Genomic DNA, 16,806 nt, shown 5'->3' with positions numbered 1-16,806 from the left:
ATATTTAATTTAGGCTAAATATATTAATCACCTCTGTGTCTTTTGTGAAAAAACTTATAGCACTGAAAAATTTGCAGAAAAATCTATCATGCCTATCAAATTATAAATTTTAATAATATTTCATATCTTTCTGATAATACATAATAATAAAATATATAAAAGAATAATATATAAATATATTAAAAGATATTAAATTCCTAAACAAACTCTAACTCACAGATAATATAGGATCCTTATTATCCTTGTCCAAATACAATTATCATTCTCCTATATATATATATATATATATCTTCAATTAACTCTAGAGGAGGACTAATTTTTTTCTCAATTCTCTCAATCCTCAATTTTGATAGTTAACACTTTCTATAATAGCAAAAAAATTTTTTAAAGCTTTCTTACTTGATTTAATATGTGGTTAGTAAATTTTAAAATAATAATTTTCACGTTTTTCGACTATCAAATAAATGTTTAATATTTAATTTTATAAATTGAGTATTCAATTAAATTATTTTATAAATTGAGATGTTTAATATATGTATGGTATAATTTAAAGTATTCAATGGATCAAAATAAAAATTAAGAATGTTGCAATATTTTTAGTAAAAAATGAAAATATATGTATTTATTTTGTAAATAATTGGGTTTATATGTAGTGAATCCAACTCCAACAGGGCTTTTCTTATAATAGTGCCAATGGATAGGTGGAGCGACATGGACTTTTTGACATAGATCATAAAGTAAGTAGTTTGGGCTTTATGAGAAATGCAACAATTACCTTGTTTGGATTTATTTATGTGTTTGTTTTTCATTTTATTTTATGTTTAGCAAAAATAATAAATTCATTTAAGAAAATTAATTGAAATTCAGGAAAGCAACTAGTGTTTTTATTCCTTGTAAGTAGTTTGAAAATGATTTCAGAAATACAACCCACATGAAAAATACGGTTTCTTGCAAATGTACAGAGCTTGAATTTTTTTTTTTTTTTTTGGATTGTTAAAAATTAATGAGTTGGATTTAAAAATATTGTTATTTTAATACAGCTGGAGTACCATGTCAATACTTCTGCGAGTCTAGTCTCCAAAAATGACCAAAGAAGTTTTATTATTATAAAAATTAAAATTGGATGACTTTTCTGTTACAAATTAAAACTAGGAATGATTATGTATGCACCCTTTAAATTGGAGGCCATGAATGAAACTAACCCTCCTATTAAAAACATTTGGAAAAAAATTATTATAGTCCCTAAGATTTGATAAAATTAACAACTTATCCCTGTAGTTTAATAAAATTATTATGACATCTCTAAGGTTTGTGTTTGTTAATTAAGACATGACTATGGTTCTAGGACTGTCGATTCCAGTCATAAGAAAAGTGGAATTGAAATCAAACTGTTTTTAGACAGTTTTGGAACTATCAATTCAATTTTGTTCTGGTTCGAAACCGAAATTAGATAATTTATTTCAAACTTTTTAGAATTCTTTCGTAGATTTATACTTTCAATAAATAATAATAATAATAATAATAATTAATATTGAAAAACACTAAACCAATTTAATAAAAAAATCTTAAAATTTATTTGTAGAAATTATAATAGAAGGAAAAAAAAGCTCAATTTACCCCCCTCAATTTGACATGAATATTTGAAATGCAACAAAACATCTTTTTTTTTCTAAAACCTGAGGAACTTGCAATCTTTAAATCGAAATACTCATTTCTCCCCTTGGGTTAGCGCGTGATATGCACAAAAGAGACTGCGTTTGGAATTGAAAATTGGGAGTCGAACGTTGGCGAGGGAAACTGTTGATCTCCCTCAATAACGTTTAGGAGGGAAAATCACATCAGAATCCCTCATAACAAACTCTGTTTTGGGGCAATTTGGCTAAGTTGCAGTAGGAATCGAGAAAATTCAAAAATCTAGAATTGATTGATTGAAATCATGTTCTCTATCAAACTGTATCGCCCCTCTCCAGGTAATGTTCTTTCACTTATTTTTATATAAAAAACTTAGATTATGTGACTGTTTTATTAAATGAAAAAAGAATGGGATTTATATAACAATATTGGAAAAATGATTTTTTTCTATCTCATTCAATATTTTGCATGTGAAAACCTCTTATATATTCTTTTTTATTTGTGATCAGCATGTCGTATGAGACTGGTGTCACAATTGTAGTTCATCATAGGGGTGTTTTTACAGTAAGAAAAGGCAAAGTTAGTTATGATGGAGGTGAGGTTGAATCTTTTAATGTCAATTGATAGGTTACACTATAGGAGACTAATCAAAATGGTAGGCCTTGTGGTTATGGAGGTAATTTTAAGATTTATTGGTTGCCGAAGGAAGTAGTGTATAAGATATGGGTTAATTGAGGTGAAGGATAAGGCTGCTGTTCATCACATGTTAACGTCTGGTTATCAAGAAAATGATGATATCCACTTGTATGTTGTACATTTTATTAATGAATCTAATGTTTTAGGTGATTTGCAGTTTTTGCCTACTATTGAAAATGCAAAGAATGAGGGAAATCATGTACAAACAGAGGATGGGGGAGATAATGTTTCATATGAAGATGGGGTAGGATTTTAGGAGACAAAGTTTGATGTTGGTGAAGCTCCTAGTGTATTTGAAATTGAGGTTGGAAGTAACAATCCAGAGGGTCAAACTAATGAAAATGGGATTGGAAGCAACAATGAAACAATAGCTAAATCCAACAATACTAACAGTAGTGCAACCCCTGAAGTTGGTGCCAGTAGAAGCACTATTAGTATTAAAACTGAAGATGGTGAGTATGAAGAGATTGAAGTGGATCCTGACTATCAATTTGGCAATGAAGAACTACATAGAGCAAGGGAACAAGTCAAAATTTTTTTTACAAATAGAGGTTCAGCTGATGATGAAGATAGCATTGGCGATGAAGGAGAGAGTGAAGAGTAAAATGAGGATGATGGTGAAGCAGTGAAGAGCAAAATAAGGATGAGGGTGAAGAGTAAAATGAGGATGAGGGTGAAGCAACAGATGAGGGGCATGTTAGTGAAGTTTCAACTGATGAATTGTGGCAAGGGAATGAGGGTGAGGGTGATGATTCTAATGATGAAGGTGAGGTAGAAGAGCTGTCAAGAGATGAGGGACATGGAAACTTGAGGAGGAAACCAAAAAAGAGGGTGGAATATGATCCAAATTTGCCAATTTTCTACTTTTGTTGTTGGAATGGTGTTCAAGAATGCTACACAGTTTAAAGAGGCTTGTACCAAATATGTTGTAGTAAGAGGAGTTGAGGGGATTTTGGTAGAAATGAGAAGGATAGAGCGAGGGCTACTTGCACATTTGATGATGTCCTCGACAAATGTTTGTCTTTACGGATAATAACTCAAAGGATGTAGTTAGGGATGACAATGGGTCGGGTACCTGCGTAAAATGCACTACCCGAATCCAAACCCGATTACAAATTAGGTACCCAAACCCGTCTCGCACCCGTTTAAAAATTTAAATTTACTACCCGAATCATCCCAAACCCAATAATAATTACCCGTTTAAAAACTCGAACCCATTTAAAAACTCGTTTAGCATTAAAAATATTTTTTTTTATTTCAATTCTTTTAAAATAAAAATAAGCAAAAATTATAAAATTATTTATTTTGACTTAATAAAAAATATAATATAAATATTAAATAATTATAACATTAATTATAATTAAAAAAGTGTGTACATATAATTTTTTATTTAAAAAATAATTCGTTTAAATATTTTTTGAATATTTATTAAACGAGTAACGGGTAGCGGATACCCATGTCCTTGAACCAGAACTCGCTATGGGTAGTAAAAATACTATCCGAACCTGTCCCAAAACCGTTTATTCACTACTCGAACCCACTAAAATTGAATCGGATCAGATCGGGTATCCGCTGGGTTGGGTTAAATTGCCATCTCTAGATATAGTTGTCAAAACATACAATCATAGGCACAAATGTTTTAGGACTTATGTGAACTAGAGGGTTACCACTAAATTCCTAGTGGGTCATTTTAAAGAGATGCTTAGGTTGAATCCAAAGACAAAATTGAAGGATATGATGGAGAATGTAATGAATACTCTTAGAGTTCATATTTCCTATAGTATGACAAGGAGGGTTAAGAAGAAGTTGAAAGTAGAATTTGAAGGTGACTTCAAATAAGAATATGCAATGTTGGAGGACTATGTAGAAGAGCTTAGGTTAAGCAATCTTGACAGTATAATATTGGTGCATTCAAATAAGGAAGCAAAGAAATTTGAGGCATTTTATGTGTGTTTTGATGCAATCAAGAGGGGTTGGAAGGCAGGGTGTAAGCCAATTATAGGAGTTGATGGGTGCTTCTTGAAAACTAACTGTAAGGGGGAGTTGCTAATGGCTGTTGGTAGGGATGCTAATGAGCAATAATACCCCATTGTTTGGGCTATTGTTGGAGTAGAAAACACTACAACTTGCAACTAGTTCTTAAATCAAATAAAATAAGATCTTGAAATTGAAGATTGCAGATTGCATAGATTTAGTAATTATTTAAGACATGCAAAAGGTATAACTTCCTTTACACATTCAAATAATTATGGAAAATAACATTTACTAATTGCTTATGTAATTCACAAGGACTAATTGATACTATGAAGACACAATTAACAAATGCTGATCATAGATGTGTGCAATGCACATATTCAACAAATGGCAAAGGAAGTGGAAGGGGAGTGAACTAAGGAGATAGTTTTGGATATGCTCTAAAAGTACTTATTGGCAAGAATTTGAAGATCAATTGAAGGGTCTTGAAGCTTTGGCCCCTAGTAGTGTTGGTGACTTGCTAAACTACCCTCCTCCTAAATGGTGTAGGGCTTATTTCACTACTGGAAGCAAATCAGATTGTGTAGACAACAACATGTGCGAATCATTTAATGGTAATATATTGGGGTATAGGACTAAACATATTATAACTATACTTGAAGACATTAGAGTGTTTTGATGAAAAGAATTATTGAAAGAGTAAGAGAAGTTGAAAAATGAATATGTGATGTGAGTCCTGCAGCAATAGAGAAACTTGAGAGGAATATGCTTAGGGCTTTTAAGTGTCATGTTGAGTTTAAAGGTAAAAATGGATATGAGGTTTCTAAAGGCAATAATAGACACTCAGTTGACATGCACAAAATCATATACTTATAGATCATGGGATCTCAATGGAATTCCATGTCCACACAGTATATGTGTTGTGTACTTGAAGAAGGGAAACATTCTTGATTATGTAGCAAGGAGAAGTTCCTGATGGCTTACCATTATCCATTGCTGCCAGTTAGAGGGAAAAAACAAATGGCCAATAATAGGTAAAAGACAAACTCTACCTCCTGAAGATATTAAAATGCTAGGAAGGCCAAAGATGAATAGGGTTAAGGACCTAGAGGAATAAATAAAAGTGGTATATTATTTAGGAGAGGTGTGCAGATGACATGCTCATAGTGCAAGGAGAAAGGCCATAACAAGAAAGAGTGTAAAAATAAAGGTATTGCCAATGCAGATGCAAATCCAAATGCAAATGTGAGTCTCATTTTGTTTCACTTTTAATTTGCAGATGGATATGATGAAATATTGGTTTTAAAAAACATTTTGCATTTTTTTTTTTTTTGCATTTTTTTGGGTGTAAGAAAGGGTGTAAACTTTTTCTTTTTGCATTTTTTTGGCAGGTTACATCTGAACAAGACAGAGGAACCTCCCCCTTTGATCCTAATGTCATTCAACAATTTGCACATTTTCTCCAAAAACAAAATAATAAGGAGAAGGAACTTAGTTACTTATTGGCTTGATAATGTCTATGAACTTTGTATGCTTAGTGCATTGATTTACTTGTTTTATACAGGGAAAAAGAAACATTGCAGATGATAGAAATGTTGCTCCCAACTAAAATTTGGGTGGTATTCATATTGAAGAACCAATTTCCCATGGCCTTATGAGACCTACAAATCCACCCCGTGGCTCTAAAAGGGAAAGGAAAAGGCTGATCCAACAAGCACTAATAAATTCAACAAGAAGAGAAAGGGTAATTTTGGCCTTGGGCTTCACCATGATGAGGTTACTAGAGCTGTTCAATGGAATGTAAGTGAAATACTTTTGGCTTTAAACTTTATTTTGATACAAAGTATATTATTGATTTTCATTATTATTAAAAATAGCCTAGCATGTGGAATGAGATGATTTTGAGGTCTTCAAATCCAATTCCTGCTAAAAAACAAAGAAAGGTTACATTAGACCTCCCTATGAACATATATGATCAAAATCCCAGATATGGAGATTTTCAGGCACCTGGCCTTCAATGGAATGGTTCTCCATGTGTCATTGCAAGACAATTGTCTGAACAACAACAAAGAGCAGTTGGGAATATAACAAGAAGAACAAATATGTAAGCCTCATCAAATGCAAGATCTTCAAACATCTCGGCCTCTACAACCTCATCTCAGCATTCTCAGTTCACTCAAATGCCAAGTAGAGAAGGAGAAAACATTTAAACACAAGAAAGTACTATAACAGGAAACAATCCTACAAATAGTGCTTCAATTGATGGTGATTTGCAGACGCCAACAATCAGCAGACTACGCAAAGGGTTCAAAGGGAAAAATGCAGCCAATCATGCCTCATGGAAGCCATGAAGAATTGAAGTTATTTAGCAATTGTTGTTGTTTTTGTTTGTCTTAAAGATTTTATATAATTTTATTTCATTTTATACTTTAGTTTGGCAGCTGCAGTTTTTTTATGGAATAAGTTGCAAATGATATTTTGGTCATTTTGGTTATGGAGTTATATAGATTAAATAGACAACAACTATTTTTTTTGTTATTGTTGCAATAGGTCTCTTTTTATTATTTGGGTTACAAATACAGATGTAGTAGCAACTTCTTTTTGTTAGTACTGCAACAAGTACTTTTTGTTATTTGGGTTACAATGATGGAACAATGAGCAAAGAATATTATTTGTCAAGTTTTTGTGTTATGTCATTATAGGTTGTAATTCAATTTATTTGTTTTTCATGCCTTTTTTACTTGTTAATAGTGCTATGTTATGGATTTGATAAAAACACTTCTAATATTTCTCATTCCCATTGAAATCAAAATTCAATATTACAGAGGAACCAAACTGCATCTAACTACATTGCAACAAAAACAAAATATTTAGCAATGCACATCAACAAATTGCATAAAAAGTAGCTAAGCACAGGTCAGACATGCTCTACAGATATCTCCTATAATAGAGCAAAGTGAAAAACACCAATATTAACCCAAGGCCAACCCATAGCCAAAATACTTTTCCCATGAGCTTATTAAATTCTACCTTCGACTCATACAAATCACATAACACAGCTTGCATCTCAACCTCCATACCCTTATCAATTGACAGGAATGTGCATTGCCTTCATTGACAGTCAAAAAATTTGCCCTCAAATCATTTATGACATTCACAGCCCTCTCACTTATCTTCTCATTGTGCCGCTCAAAGAAATGACATCCTTTGGGCTGCTATTTAGAAGAAAAAATGAGAATTTATCAATAACACAAACTGATAAAAATTTCAGAATATATGAAGGGAAATCCATGCCAAGTTGAGGGGGTAAATTGAGTTTTTTTCCTAATAAAAATACAAATTCAGAATTTTTTTAAAAATATTTTTTCACGGTTTCAAATCGGAACCATCAAAATAAATAATTGGAACTAAACTTTAAGTTCAAAGTTTCAATAATGGTTTGGAATAAGAAATCATTGATGCAATTTAATTTCGATTTTAATTGGTTTGATTTCAATTTAACTTCGGTTTAAAAGTTGAACCATGATGGTCATGCCTATGTATGTCTATCTAACATATGGTTCTTCTATTCAAATATATTGATTTTCTCATTAAATTTCAATAAAAATACAAAATTACCCTTAAAAAATCTATTGTTCTTCCTATGGGATAATTATAAAATTGGTGTCTGAACTTTTCAAAACCTTCTATTTTGGTGTCTAATCGGAATAGTTTTGCAATTAAGTATTTAAACCACTTAAAAATTTTCAATTAAGTATTTATAGCTCATGTGGACAACTAAAATTGCCATTAGGGTGACCAGACCCATGAAAAAGTAATAAATATGTTGAGTTGGCTGAAAATGAGTGAGACACATAGACTCCTGCACACATCATGTGATTTGAGAGTTTGAAATTAATAACTTGCTCTTTTTATCTTTATCTCCTTCAAGCAGCAAATGAAAAGATGCAGAAAGATCCCAAACCTAGCAATTGTACGGTCTTGTTTACATTATACCCTTGCCTGTTGTGGGTCCCTTCGACATGTGGGACCCACCTGCTTTGAAAAAAAAAAAAGAAAACGTGTTATTTGAAAAAGAAGAAAAGTTAGGCAATTTTTCTTTGACAAAGTATAAAGATGTGAATGAGTTACGACTCATTCACTGAACTACCTATAAAAGGAGGCAGACGAAGCTCATTTAAGCACAGCTCAACACACACACAGCAGAAGAAGAAGAAGAAAAAAATATAGAGAGAGTGTGTCTAGTTTTAGGAAGGGTTTCCTAAAACTAGGGGAGAGAAAAATAGTGAGAAAATTATTATGGGGTGTTTTTGGAAACATTTCGAGTGTCATTATTTTTGTATTACTCTCTTTGTATACCTACTATTTTTTAATAGTAGAAGAATGATTCGGAGTTTGTTCCGTGGACGTAGCCGTAAACAGTTGAGGGTGAACCACATAAATTTTTATGTGTCCCATTTCTATTTTTTCGCTGCGTTAATTTTCTCTTACTTGGTTGAAAGGGCCCAACAAGTGGTATCAGAGCTGATGCCCAAAAACTGGTAACAGAGCTGATGCCTAACAAGTGGTATCAAAGCCGAAGGTTTCGGCAGGTCCAGCCGGTCAGATAGTGGTACCGGATTCATGGATATATTTTTGAAAATAAATATACCATGGTGAAGAGAAAATTACGACGAGTCCATTGGTGTTGTCCGCTCGGAAAGACGTTGCAGAATTGACTTAGTGATGAATAGTAAAATAGTAACTCAAAGTTGATAGTGAACAGGACTATTGGCGTTACTTAGCCCAGCACTATTCACGCATAGTACTATTCACGTGTACAGTTACTATTCATGCATACAGTTACTATTCGAGTATACTGTTACTGTTCATGGTCACTATTTACGTATACTACTGTTCACGTATACGGTTTTTGTTGGTGATGATTTTCTGCACAAGTCAAAATGGACAAGCAAAATGATCAGTCTAAATGGCGAGAATTACCATCTATGGAGAAATGAGAGATCTCCTTATGGTAATTAAAATGCATTTGCCTGTGTTTAGTTGAACTAAACCGGAAGAGAAGACTGATGAGGAATGGGCTTTTGAGTATGCATCCAAATCTCGGTTGGCAGATTTGATGATGAAGGTTTCTGTAGCACATTCAGAAATGGTCAGTGAAAGCTCACAAAAGGTTCATTTGTGGTAGCTAAAGACCGAAAGCTGTACGTGATGCATGCGAAACTCTCCTAAGACACTTTGAGTGTAGCGGAGAATGATAGAACACTTGAATTGTGGCATAAACGACTACGCCACATGAGTAAGAAAACTCTGGTAAAAAAGAACGTACTACCTAGATTGGATGAAGTTCACCTAGACAAGTGTCCTGATTGTATGGCGGGAAAGCTATAGAGAGTGGCTTTCAAGATTACCCTCCTTCTAGAATGAAGAATGTATTAAATCTGATTCATTCAGATTTGTGTGGACCATTGACAATGTCATATGGTGGAAATCGATATTTTGTGATATTTATCGATGACCATTCTAGGAAGACCTGGGTATACACATTGAAGTCTTCTAAATCTGGTTGAGAGATAGACAGGCAAGATGCTGAAGTGTATCAGGACAGATAATGGTGGACAATACACTAGGCCATTTGATGCTTTCTACAAAGAGCATGGCATTCGACATCAAACGACACCTCCCAAGACGCCGCAATTGAACAGTTTGGCTGAGAGGATGAATAGAACTGTGATGGAGAGAGTCAGATGTCTACTCTCACATGCAAAGTTGTCTAAAAGATTTTGGGGTGAAGCTTTACTCACAGCAGTTTATCGTTCACCCTGTTTCCCTCTACAGTATGATACTCTAGAGAGAGTATGGTTAGAAAAGGATGTTTCCTATGATCATTTGCAAGTGTTTGGTTACAAAGCCTTCGTGCATATCCCGAAGGATGAACGGCCTAAGCTTTATGTCAAGACTAGACAGTGTGTATTCATTGGCTATAGCCAAGACCAATGTGGCTATAGGTTTTATGACCCAATCCAGAAGACGATTATAAGAAATCATGATGTTGTATCTGTTGAAGATCAGACTATTGAAGCAGAGTGCCAATAGATTTGATGAAGACTCAACAGACATACAGAGAGTCCCTCCAATAGAACACAGGCAAATTGTAGATGAGGAAAATGTTCCACAAGAACAAGTGCCAGAGTTAGAAAATCTAGAAATTCCTAATCAGAATGAACCAGATGAGGATTATGGAGTTCATATTCAACCACCAGCACCGAAAAGGTTCTCAAACGTGAATAAGATCTAGTAGAGTTTGACAACCATCTACTAGATATCCAGTCAATGAGTATGTACTGATGACTGATGGGGGAGAACCTAAAAGCTTTGAAGAAGCTATGGAAATGAACATAAGAGGAACTGGATTGAAGCCATGCAAGATGAAATGAAGTCCTTGCATGAGGTTGAAACATTTGAGCTGGTGAAGTTACCCAAAGGCAAGAAAGCTTTGAAGAATAAGTGGGTGTTCAGGATCAAGCAGGAAGAACACAGCTCCCAACCACGATTCAAAGCTAGACTGGTTGTGAAAGGATTCAATCAAAGATAGGGTATTGATTTTGATCTTTTCACCAGTTGTGAAAATGACATCCATTCAAACAGTGCTCAGAATGGCTGCCAGTTTTGAACTGGAAATCGAGCAAATGGATGGAAAGATTACCTTCCTACATGGAGATTTGGAAGAAGAAATATACATGGAGCAGTCAGAGGGTTTCGTAGAAAAAGAGGATCGTGTTTGCAAACTGAAGAAGAGCCTGTATGTAAACATGGCCATATTACGGTTTCGAAAACCGGAACCGTCGGTTCGAACCGGTCCGGAACCGTAACCGGAACCGGTGAGAACCGAAACCGGGACGAACCGGAACCAAAACCGAAAAAATTCGGTTCGGTTTTGGTTCCAGCAAATAAGGAACCAGAACCGGCGGTTCCAGAGAACCAGTCGGAACCGGACTGGAACCGCCGGTTCTCCGTCCGGTTAGAACCGCCGGTTCGAACCGGCGGTTCTAGCAGTTGTAACTGTCAGACCTGCTATTTTTTTTTTAAAATTTGTTGTGAAATGTCTTAATTACCCCTCCCAACAACCATAAACGGCTACATAACGGCTAGTTTCAAGGGTATTTTTGGAAAAATGAATTTTTGGATTTATTATAAACACCTCATTTTATTTACGAATTCATTACAAAAAAAATCTCAACTCTCTCTACTTACTCTCTCTACAATATACTACACTCTACTCTATATTATTCATTTATTCTTCTCTACTCTACAATCTCTCTTATTAAGTAATTATTCTCTTTAATTTTTTTTATTCAATTTTCCAAATTATATTTTATTATCATATAATGGCAAGTGGAGGAAACTCAAATTCGGGTAAGGGCAAGGGAAAAGTTGGAGAATCATCTATCCCTACAAACGACATCTATGATATGATTCCCGACCAATTTAATTTTTAGAGTTTTCCAAATGAAAATTTGGATATTCCAACTCAAGAATCTGAATTTAATGAGCAATTTCAAGAAGATGAAGAGCAAGAGCAAGAGCAACGAGCAAAAATTGTTACAAGAGCAAGACAAAATTCCGACATATTCTCCATTCATTTCACAAAAAAATTCAAAGGTGAGAAAATGTACGATGTAATTTGCAATTATTGTGGAAAATCTTATAAATTTAAACAAGCGGACGGCTATGGATCATTTTGGAAGCATTTGGAGACAAAACATCCAACAAAAATAGGAGTTGATCAGTCTCAACAATAAATTTCTAGGTACGCTTCTAACCTTTCTTTATTTAAATATTCTGAAAAAAAAATACAAAAAGAAGAATTAGCAAAAATGATTTCTATGAAACATTTATCTTTTAGTTTTGGTGAAAAAGTAGGTTTTAATAATTATTGTCAAAAAACTTTAAATCCTTCTGCTAAAAGAGTACCAAGAAATACTGTAAAACGAACTATTATTTCTTTATATAATAAAGAAAAAAAAGAGTTAGAGCTTTTATTTTCTCAATTGAAAATTCGTGTTTCAATTTGTTGTGATGTTTGGAGTGATCATTGGCAAATGCATTCTTATATGGGTATTACATGTCATTGGATTGATGATGATTGGAAAATTCAAAAAAGAATTATTGGTTTTCGTGTTTTTGATGATAAACATACTGCAAATAATATTTATAGAGTAATTGTTTCAATTTTAGATGAATATAAGTTGACAAAAAAAAATTTTTCAATTTCATTTGATAATGCTTCTGCAAATACTAGATCAATTATTGAACTTAAAAAAATTTGTCAACCAAATATTGGTGGTAAATTTTTTCATATAAGATGTGCATGCTATGTTTTAAATTTATGTGTACAAGATGGTTTAAAAATTCTTGATTCTTTTATTTCTCCAATTAAAAAAGCTATTTCATATTTATGGACACATCCCCAAGTGATGAAAAGTTGGGCTAAATTTTGTAAAGAAAATAATAAAAGACCAAAAACGTTTTCCGAGGGATGTCCCAACTCGTTGGAATTCAACATATGAATTACTAAACGAGTCTTTTTCTTATAAAGAATTATTATGCTTTTTTGTTACTAATAATATTGAGGATATTAATTTATATCCACAAAATTGGGAGATTTGTGCAAAAATTTTAGATATTTTAAAAATTTTTAATGATGCTACCTATAAATTTAGTGGGGTTTATTATCCCACATCTAATTTATTTTTACCTATGTGTATTAATATTGTTACTGCACTCCAAGAATTTCAAAATGATGATTTATTAAAAGATTGTATTTTTTCAATGAAAAAAAAAAATAGTTATCTTATTTTAAAAATATACCACATCTTTATCTTGTTGCTATTGTATTTGATCCTAGATGTAGAATGGATGTTTTATGTGATTATTTGACTATTTATTATGACGTATTAAATCTTGATGTAGAAGATAATGTTAATATAAATGTAGTAATGCACGAAGTTAAACAAAATATTATGCAATTATATAATGAATTTGTTCAAGTTTCTAGTTCATCTACTTCTATTTCTACTTCTTCTCAATCTAATATTCAACAATTTCCAACACAAAGGGTAAATGGTGTTGGTGTTGCTCAACAAGTTTTATTACAGAGACAAAAAAGAACAAGGGAATCCAGTTATTTCTGAATTTGATAATTATCTAACAACTTCTTTTGAGTTTGGTGATGATTATGCAGATACAGATTTTCCAATTTTAGATTGGTGGAGTCGTCACGCAAATACTTTTCCAATTCTTTCTTTACTTGCAAAACAAATTTTAGCAGCTCCGGTCTCCACTGTTGCGGTTGAACAAGCTTTTAGTCAAAGAGGAAACATACTTGATGAAACACTATCTCGTATGACACCCGATTCATTAGAAGCACAAGCATGCATGGATGATTGGACCAAAGCCGAACTAAGAGCCCAAGAAAATCCAAAAGAAAATGAAGATTTATTTGATTTATACGATGGGTCCTCAACGGGAACATCAACCGGTGGTGCAAATAGCAATTAAGGTAAAAGGGGTGAAATTGGTATAAGGTAAGTAAGAACTACGTGGGCTTTGATTCCTCTAAACCCCAAGAGGATACGTAGGCAACTTAATTTTTTTTTAAAACAAAAAAAAATTAAGTTCGAGCCTTTTTTTTTTTTTAAATTATGTTCAAACTTTAAAAAAAAAAATTCAGTTGAAATTTTTTTTTAAAAAAAATAATTATGTTCAACACTCAACAATTTGAGTCCTTAAAAAAATAAATTTAATTGAAGTATTTTTTAATTTTTTAGGTGTATTTTTTAATTTTTTATGTTCAAATAATTTTTTTTAAACCGGTCTTCAAATTTTAAAATTTTTTAGGTGTATTTTTTAATTTTTTATGTTCAAATAATTTTTTTTTTAAACCGGCCTTCAAAATTTAAAATTTAAAATTATGCGATTCGCCGGAAAACCGATCGGAATCATCGGTTTTGTAACCGGATCGGAACCGGAACCGGAACCGGAACCAGATTGTTCCAAACCGGAACCGAAACGGGACCTTTTCGGTTCGGTTCCGGTTCCAGTTTTTCTAGAACCGGAACCGCCGGTTCCGGAATCGTGGCCAAGTTTACCTGTATGGCTTGAAGCAGGCATTGAGACAATGGTACAAGAAGTTTGAGTCTGTTATGGGGGAGCAAGACTACAGAAAGACTACTTCAGATCACTATGTTTTTATGAAGAAATTCTCTGATAATGACTACATTGTTTTTGCTCTATGTGGTTGATATAGTGACTGTTGGTCAGAATTACTAGCTTGAAGAAATAGCTATGTAAGTCTTTTGCTATGAAAAGACTTGGGACCAGGAAAGCAAATTCTTGGCATGAAGATCGAAGAGCCAAGAAATTATGGTTGTCATAGGAGAAGTACATTGAGAAAGTACTTCAAAGGTTTAGAATGGAAAACGCTAAACCGGTTAGTTATCCTCTTACTAATCACTTTAAATTGAGTTCTAAACAGTGCCCTTCTACGGATGGAGAGAAGGAAGAAAAGGAAAATATTCCATATGCTTCAGCAGTTGAAAGCTTGATGAATGTCATGGTTTGTGCACGGCCAGATATTGCTCACTCAGTTGGAGTAGTGAGTCGGTTTCTTTCAAATCCTGGAAAGGAACATTGGACTGCAGTGAAATGGATTTTCATGATATCCAATCACATTTGCAGGGGGAGCCGTGTCGTGGCAGTCAAGATTACAGAAGTGTGTTACCCTGTCAACAATTGAGGCAAAATGTGGAGTCTGAGCTGTGTGTCAAAGCACCAAGAATGGAGAGTCCCATCACGTTGTCGGAGGGGGAGAATTATTGTGGGTCCCTCCGACATGTGGGACCCACCCGCTTTGAAAAGAAAAAAAAGGAAAACGTGCTATTTGAAAAAGAAGAAAAGTTAGGCAATTTTTCTTTGACAAAGTATAAAGACGTAAAAGAGTTATACACGACTCATTCACTGAACTGCCTATAAAAGGAGGCAGACGAAGCTCATTTAAGCACAGCACAACACACACAGCAGAAGAAGAAGAAAAAAAAATGTAGAGAGAGTGTCTAGTTTTAGGAAGGGTTTCCTAAAACTAGGGGAGAGAAAAATAGTGAAAAAATTATTTTGGGGTGTTTTTGGGAAACACTTTGAGTGCAACTATTTTTGTATTACTCTCTTTGTATACCAACTATTTTTTAATAGTGGAAGAATGATTCGGAGTTTGTTCCGTGGACATAGCCCTAAACAGTTGAGGGTGAACCACGTAAATTTCTGTGTGTCCTATTTCTATTTTTCCGCTGCATTAATTTTCTCTTACTTGGTTGAAAGGGCCCAACGAGTGATATCAGAGCTGATGCCCAACAACTGGTATCAGAGCTGATGCCCAAAAACTGGTATCAGAGCTGATGTCTAACATTGCCTTGCTTCAACCTTAGCCGCGCTATCAAAAAACACATTTGAGGTTTTCTCCTGCTATCTTAGGATTGTTATATATTGAAGGCTTTCTGCAAATCTTAGTTTTCTAAAGTTTATGGTGATCTCTACGATAACATTTGAAAAATCGGCTCTAACAGATTTGATTTTAGAACTGAGATGCGTTGTATTTATTGATGCTTAGTTTGGATTTTGCAAATTGTTGGAGTTACATTATTTGAGATAATCTCAGTTGTTTCTTTGGCTCATATGGACTTTCCTTTTCAGATTCAGATGGGGATTTCATGTTGATAGCAACATAATCTAATTTTTTTCACCCTTTCCTGCGGATGAATAAGCGCAAGGAAAGAAAAATCCAACCTTGTTTATCAATTGAATATCTAATAATAAAATGAAATGCTTATGGTTTGATGATTGTAGAGTTGAATTCAAAAGATTATTATTTATTTATTTCAAATTTTCTGATTATCTATTTTTTTAGTTGATTTTAAAGAAAATTTTAATTAGTTTGTATTTTAGTTGATTCTCTAACTGTGTTTTTGGTATTTTCTGATTATGGTTTAAGAATTGTTAATCAATATGTGTGTTTTGAGTTGAATCGCTAATCAAGTTTAAAGAAGTTGATTTTCTATTCTTTTTTAATTTTAAAGAAATTAATTCAAATTTTAGTTTATGAAAATTAGTAAAGGAAATAAATAAACTTTGGATTATTTTTGTTATGCGTGAAGCTTTGATTTGAAGTGTTGAGAGAGAGAGAGAGAGAGAGAGAGAGAGAGAGAGCCTGAGAGAGAAAGAGGGTGGTGCCAAGATGTGGAGGATGAGCAATGGATAACTCAGTGATTTCTATCTCAAAAACATGTGCATCTCACATGAATCCTACATGGTTCACTCATTTTCAACCTACTGAGCATGTTTACTACTGTTTTATGGGTCTTAGCCGTCCATTCTAATGGCGATTCCGGCTGTCTATGCAGGAGATAAATACTTAATTGAAAAATTTTAAATGATTTGAACACTTAATTG

The sequence above is a fragment of the Jatropha curcas genome, chromosome 6 (assembly GCF_041381405.1).
Source record: "Jatropha curcas cultivar XTBG-Jc1 chromosome 6, XTBG_Jcur_1.0, whole genome shotgun sequence".
Classification (NCBI taxonomy): Eukaryota; Viridiplantae; Streptophyta; class Magnoliopsida; order Malpighiales; family Euphorbiaceae; genus Jatropha; species Jatropha curcas.
The sequence above is the reverse complement of the archived record's forward strand: the minus strand, read 5'-3'. Positions refer to the sequence as shown.